The sequence below is a fragment of the Gracilinanus agilis genome, chromosome 3 (genome assembly GCF_016433145.1).
Source record: "Gracilinanus agilis isolate LMUSP501 chromosome 3, AgileGrace, whole genome shotgun sequence".
Classification (NCBI taxonomy): domain Eukaryota; kingdom Metazoa; phylum Chordata; class Mammalia; order Didelphimorphia; family Didelphidae; genus Gracilinanus; species Gracilinanus agilis.
Window position 1 is genome coordinate 453,567,913 of NC_058132.1, and position 7,319 is coordinate 453,575,231.

Below are 7,319 nucleotides of genomic sequence, written 5' to 3' on the forward strand. Positions count from 1 at the left end.
GGTAGATTTTTATGAAAGACAAAGGAACGGTTCTGAACATGAAGCATCCCCCAATAAATGGACTGAGTTTGGGGATGGAGAGTGAATGGGTAAAGAGAAGAGCCTAAGAAGCCATGAAACAAAAGCAGCATGGTATAGTAGTAGTTGGAGCACTGAACTTAGAATTAAAAAGTTGTTGAGTCATTTCAGTCAGGTCTGACTCTTTATGACTCCATTTGGGATTTTTTGAGCAAAGATTTTTTCAGTGATTGGCCATTTCCTTCTCCACCTCATTCTATAGATAAGGAAACTAAGGCAAAGAGGGTTAAGTGACTTGCCCAGGATCACATAACTAGAAAATGTCTGAGGACAGATTTGAACTTAGGAAGACAAGTCTTCCTGACCAGACCTAGTGCTATTGTTTTTTTGTTTTTACCAGCCTTAGGTTTTTAATTAAATAGAAGAAAAACACATTTGAAATTCAGCACGTACCTACACAGAAATCCAAAGGAGAAGAACAACAGTGGGCAAAGGAGCCAAAGCATTGACTTTAGGTCTCACTAGTCACCAAGGAAACAGTTTGCAGGACAAAACCAGAGGCATAAGGATTAGGGGTGGAGATGTAACTGGGAGAGGAAATGGAATAGGGGAACAGATCCCTCTAGATCAGTCAAAGCAAGTGTTCCCACTCATTCAGGTTCAGGACTCTGACCTTAAGGAGCTCTTTGCCCCTACCTCCATGGCCAACTAGTGGCCAACCAACCAAGATGACTATGACATTGTACAAAGAGAAAACACTGGACCACCAGGCTACCCTGGAGTCAAGAAGACCTGGGTTCAAATCTGCTTTAGATACAAGCTTTGTGACCTTAGGAGAGTAACTGTACCACTATGTGCCTCTGTTTCCTTGTCTGTGTAAAAGAAGAGGTTGCACTCTATAGCCTCTAAGTTCTAAATGTATGATCATGTGACAAAAATAAATGATATCTATTTCAAAATTATGTCTAGGGCTGGGCCAAATCATTACCTGCCTTGCTAATAACATTTCCCCAAAATGATCCATACTCTTATGATTCTATTACTTATCCTTCCCTAAGCCAACTTCTTCGTCCTAGTCCCAATAAACCCCTCCCCTGCACATACAAAATGTTCCAGTGAATTAATTTCTACTACATTTTCATACTACCTGAAAAGTAAAATTTCCCTGGCAAGTCAACAGCTGGGCTCTCCCACCAGCCAAACAGAAAACAACAACAATTGTGACAGCTTATGTTTTTATAGTTTTAATGTTTAAGTTTTTTTTTAAACCCTTAACTTCTGTGTATTGACTTATAGGTGGAAGATTGGTAAGGGTAGGCAATGGGGGTCAAGTGACTTGCCCAGGGTCACACAGCTGGGAAGTGTCTGAGGCCGGATTTGAACCTAGGACCCCCTGTCTCTAGGCCTGGCTCTCAATCCACTGAGCTACCCAGCTACCCCAAATGTTTAAGTTTTACAGAGTGTTTTCACAGCTCTTGTCTCAACTGATTTTTCACAACTGCCCTAAAAGGTAGGCAATATAATAAGTATTATTATTCCCATTTTCCAGAGGGTGAAACATATTAGGAAGAAGACGGGACTTATGGTCAGTTATCCTGACTACAGATCCCCAGATGGAGCTTTGATTGCAAAAGTTATGGAAGAATACTAAGATAACAAAGGTATCACATGACACAGGGAAGAGAATATAAGACTTGAGTCAGACAAATAATAATAGTCAAGGATATATATATATATATATATCCTTCTGTATTAATTTTTTATTTGTTACAGGGCTAGGCAATGAGGGTTAAGTGACTTGCCCAGGGTCACACAGCTAGGAAATGTCCGAGGCCAGATTCAAACCTAGGACCTCCTGTCTCTAGGCCTGGCTATCAATCCACTGAGCCATCCAGCTGCCCTGGTAAGCCATCTTGACAAGCAGGCTAAACCACATTAAGGGTGATCAACAAGCCTCAAACCCCTCAGTGAGCCAATTGAGGAGGTGTCTAACCCAAGCACAGGATGACTTCCCTGGGGCAGATAAGAACAATTTGTTTGATATATATACATATACATATATATGCATGCATCTATATACATACATAACTTTAGTCATATAAAAATTCTCCAAATCACTTAGCGAATATGTATATAAATATAGGAACAGCTCTGAAAAATGCTTATTATATTATATATACATATGTGTGTGTATATATATATATATTTATGGCTAATGCCTCTGTTTCAAAGACTTGCTATTTATATTACATGTTATGTATGTGTACATACATATATGATCTTATATAAAAGGATAGAAGGACTTGGCATGATATGTGGTCTATGGGACCACGAATAGTTCATATATGTATAGTTTATATATGTATATATATACAATAGTTCATATATGTATATACATAAATGTATGTATGCCAAGGTAAAGTAAAAATGAATACATGATTTAGAAGTAAAGAGTGATACCATAAATAAATTAGGGGAGCATGGAATCATTTACCTATCAGATCTATGGATAAGAGAAGAAATTATGTTTAAACAGAATGCAGAGAATATTTTAAGAGATATAAAATTGTTAACTTTAAACTATATTAAATGAAAAAGGGTTTGCACAAACCAACCAGTGAACCCAAGATTAGAAGAGAAACAACAAACTGGGTAAAAAATATTTATAGCAAGTGTCTCTAACAAAGGCCTCATTTCTCATGTATATAGACAACTGAGTCAAATCTATAAGAATACAAAGTATTCCCTAGTTGACGAATGGTCAAAGGATGTGAACAGGCAATTCTCAGATCAAGAAACTGAAACTATCTTTAGTCTTATGAAAAAATGCTACAAATCACTCTTAATTAGAGAAATGCAAACTAAAACAACCCTGAGGTACCAACTCATACATATCAGATTGGCTAGTATAGCAGGAAAGGAAAATGATAAATGTTGGTGGGGATATGGGAAAATTGGAACTGTTAGTGGAGTTGTGAATTGATTCAATCATTTCAGAGAGCAATTTGGAACCTTGCCCAAAGGACCATCAAACTGTCTACCCTTTGGGTCTATATCCTAAAGAGGTCAAAGATAGGGAGGGAAGGACCTACATGTACAAAAACACTTATAGCATCTCTTTGTGGTGATAAAGAAATGGAAACTAAAGGGATATCCATCAAATGGGGAATGGCTGAACAAGTTGTAGTATATGATTGTAATGGAATACTGTTGTGTCATAGGAAATGAGGAATAAGATGATTACAAAAAAACCTGGAAAGATTTATATGGAGTAATGCAAAGTGAAATGAACAGAACCAGGAGAAGGACATAATAATAGCAATAATGTACAATGACCAATTGTTAATGATAGTTGGAGGACAATTCCAAGGGATTCATGACAGAAGTGTTTATCTTCTGCCATAGAGGGAACTGATAGGTTCTGAAAGCAGATTGAAGCACGCCATTCTTCACTTTATTTCCTCCATTAATTTTTCTCTAGTGTGAGTGATATATGTCTTCTTTCACAACGTGATTAATGTGAAAATATGTATCGTATGATAGCCCATGTATAACCTATATCATATTACCTGACATCATGGGGAAGAGAGAAGAGTGGGAGGGAGGGAGAGAATGTGGATCACAAAATGACAGAAAATAATTATTAAAAATTTATTCAGCTTTCTTTCACAAAACGACAAAAGCAAAAATTTACTTTACATGATTGCACATGTAAAATCTGTATCAGATAGCTTGCCAACTCAGGGAGGTGAAAGGGATGAGTGGGAGAGAATATGGAACTCAAATTTTAAAAAAAGAATATTCAAGTTGCTTTTGCTTGTAATTGGGGGAAAGAAAATATTATTTTAAAATTTTATATTGATACGTAGAAAAAAGTAAAATAAAAGGGTTGGACCCATCATTTAAAAAAACAAAACAAAACAAAACATGAAAGTGTTGCAGCTTCAGCATTTAGCTTTTCTTATACTCTAGCTCTCATAGCCATATATTATACTAGAAAAACCTTAGCTTTAACTATACAGACCTATATCAATAAGGTGATGTCTCTGCTTTTTAGCATGCTCCCTAGATTTGCCATAGTATTTTTTCCAAGGAGTAAAAAGTCTTTATCCAATCTTCTTTTTTGTTGTTGTTGTTCTTCCATGTAGATTGAAATGCCCATTTTATTTGTTTTTTAAGTTCAAATTTTTAAAAATTTAAAAACAATATGAGAAGGTTCTATTGATTGTGGAGTTGAGGTGGAGCAAGTGTCACTGGGAAGTGACCTAAAGAACCTCAATAAGGCATGTAAAAATGTCATAGTCATCACTCTTATCGGTACTGGCTAAAACACAGAACCTGACTATTTTGATAGGCTTGGAGAGTCATTGTGGAGATGTAGAAGCATGTACCTTGTGAAGTTTTCATTTGTAAATTCTAAGCCAGTGTATTTTTTTAGACCTGGTTTGCATATATATAGTGATCATGGACACTAATTCATTGTAATTTATAATTTTCTATGTCAGTATAAAAATCCACCTGCCTTCTCTAACAGCAGAAGTGACAGACATGTGTCACCACCATGTCATCCATCTGGTGAAGGTGTCACTTTATGTCACCTTGTACTTTTTTTTTATAACCCTTAACTTCTGTGTATTGACTTATAGGTGGAAGAGTGGTAAGGGTAGGCAATGGGGGTCAAGTGACTTGCCCAGGGTTACACAGCTGGGAAGTGTGTCTGAGGCCGGATTTGAACCTAGGACCTCCCGTCTCTAGGCCTGGCTCTCAATCCACTGAGCTACCCAGCTGCCCCTCACCTTGTACTTTTAAATGCAAATCAGCTTTTTATTTCTGTAACAGAAAGTTCTTCACATATTTTTACATCATTTTCCCCTGACCAGTATTTAAAACCAAAAGGATATTCTGAACGATGGCAAATGATTTTTTAGACCTAGCATTCCAAGCAGTGTGTCTAAACATTACATTACACACAGAAAAAAATTAAATGTAAAATGTACAAAATGCCTGGAGCCTAAATAGCACCAGGGGATGCTAAATGAGAATCAAGAAGTGGGACTGAAAAGAAGTTTAAAGAAACTTCCCTTCATTAGTGGTCTACTTTCACAGCTTTGGTCCTGTTCAGCCATTTTGAAACTGATGCTTCTAATCTTCATGGGAGCACTAAAAAGATGGGGATGAACAAGAAGGAAAGGAGCAAGATAGATAGATAGATAGATAGGGACAGGCAAAATGCAAATTCCCAAGATCTAATCTTTGTAAGAAACTAATGATTTCAGAAAGCTACTTACAAAATTGACCTAGAAGTACCTACAGTGGAGACATGAGACTTGAGATCAAATGTGGACTTTACTACAGATAATTGTTAGGCAGCAAGGTGGCTCAGTAGATAGAGCACTGGGCCTGGGATCAGGAAGACATGAGTTCAAATCCAGCCTCATATATTTATTAACTGTATGACTCTGGGCAAGTCACTTAACTTCTCCTTGTCTTAATTCACTGGAGAAGGAAATGACAAACTACACCAGTATCTTTGCCAAGAAAACTCCAGAGACAATATGATCCATGGGATCACACCACTGAACAATAATTGTGTGACTGGGCAAATCATTTGCTCACTTGGTACTCAGTTTCTCTAAGAGCAAAATGTGAATGATATCTGCTCCTCCTAGCTTCCCCAGGATATTATAAGTATAAATGAGATTGTAAAATTTGAAAATCCAAGTTTTTGGAAGAAATGAGAGCCATAAACCTATAAATGCATATATTAGCATTACACAATATTTAATATTATATACATATTCAATAGAATTTTCTGTAACTTAGTGGACACTGGAATGTTGTTATGAAACATTTGAGAGCCAATGACACACCAAGGATTTTACATGACATCAGAGGTTCACAAATATACAGCTGACAGTAATGCTAGGGTCACCTAAGATCCCTCATATTTACAATTAAAGAAACTCTGGAGTCTGTGATTCTCTGAGTGTCACACTAGAGACAAGTGGGAAAGTCGGAATTCAAGCTTAGGACCTCTGGCTCCCATTCCACTTCCAATACCTTTGCCTCCTATACTTAATGATTTAAATTCATTGGGCTAGGGTTTAGGTATTGGACTTCTAATTTCATTTGTTACAAGCAACTTAGTAGGAGCAGGTTAGTGGCACACTGCCGGGTCTTGAGTCAGGAGGACCTGGGTTCAAATCTGACCTCTGACACTTAGCTGTGGGACATCTGGGCAAGTCACTGTTTGCCTAGCCCTTGCCTTTCTGTCTTAGTAGACCGAAAGTGAGGGTTAAAAAAAAGAGTAGGAATAAACTTAGGAATGATATAATAAATTTAGTTTATTATTTAATACTAGTTTGTTATCTTATAAATTAACATGAATTCAAATTATTTATTTTAGTATTAAATTAATAATTTACTATGTAATATACTATTTGATATAATTAAATATAATTAATAATTTACTATGTAATGATATTAAATTAATAAAATACAAAAATATTTAATAATTTAGTTTATCTCTTCAAAATAAATAGATTTAGGAATAAATAAGTAAAAAAATAACATGAACTTAGTAACATTTAATAAACATTTCATGAATTGTATTGCCCTGAAGAGGACTCAACCTGAAGTATATTACTGGCTAATAGTAGGGAGCCAGAATTTCCATTCTCATTTCTGTTTTTCATGGTCATCTTTGTATTAACAGAGAGCAAATGAAAGGATCATGTCTAGGACACTGGCACCCACATTTGTTTTCCATTGAGGACCATTTTGGTGGGGCAAAGGAGCATATAACTAAGGAGCTGTGGGGTAGAGGAGAGAACTCGATTTAGGGGCTACTACCAAGCCTTGCCACTTTTTAGCTGTGTGGCTGTGGGTTAATTACTTACTCTCCATTAGCACCAGTTTCCTAATGTACTAACAATCTTGTCAAGTTGTTGTGGGCCTCAAATGAGGTAATAGATGCAAAGTGCTTTATAAAGCATTTTATAAATGTCAGCCATTATTATCTAAACATACCTCAGATGCTACTATCTGCAGGAGGCCTTTTCCCATTCTTCCTAGCTAGTGCTTCTTCCTACTAAAATTACTTTGGATGTATTTAGAATCATAATAAATATTTTAAAACTTTTGTTTTATTTATATGTTTTTCTATACTGTTAAGTATTTGTATATTTATAATATTATATAAAATTATGTTATATAATTTTTGTTACATAAAATTATATGAAATAATATATATTCATGATATTTATAACATAATTTAAATATATTTATATGTTCTATTTATA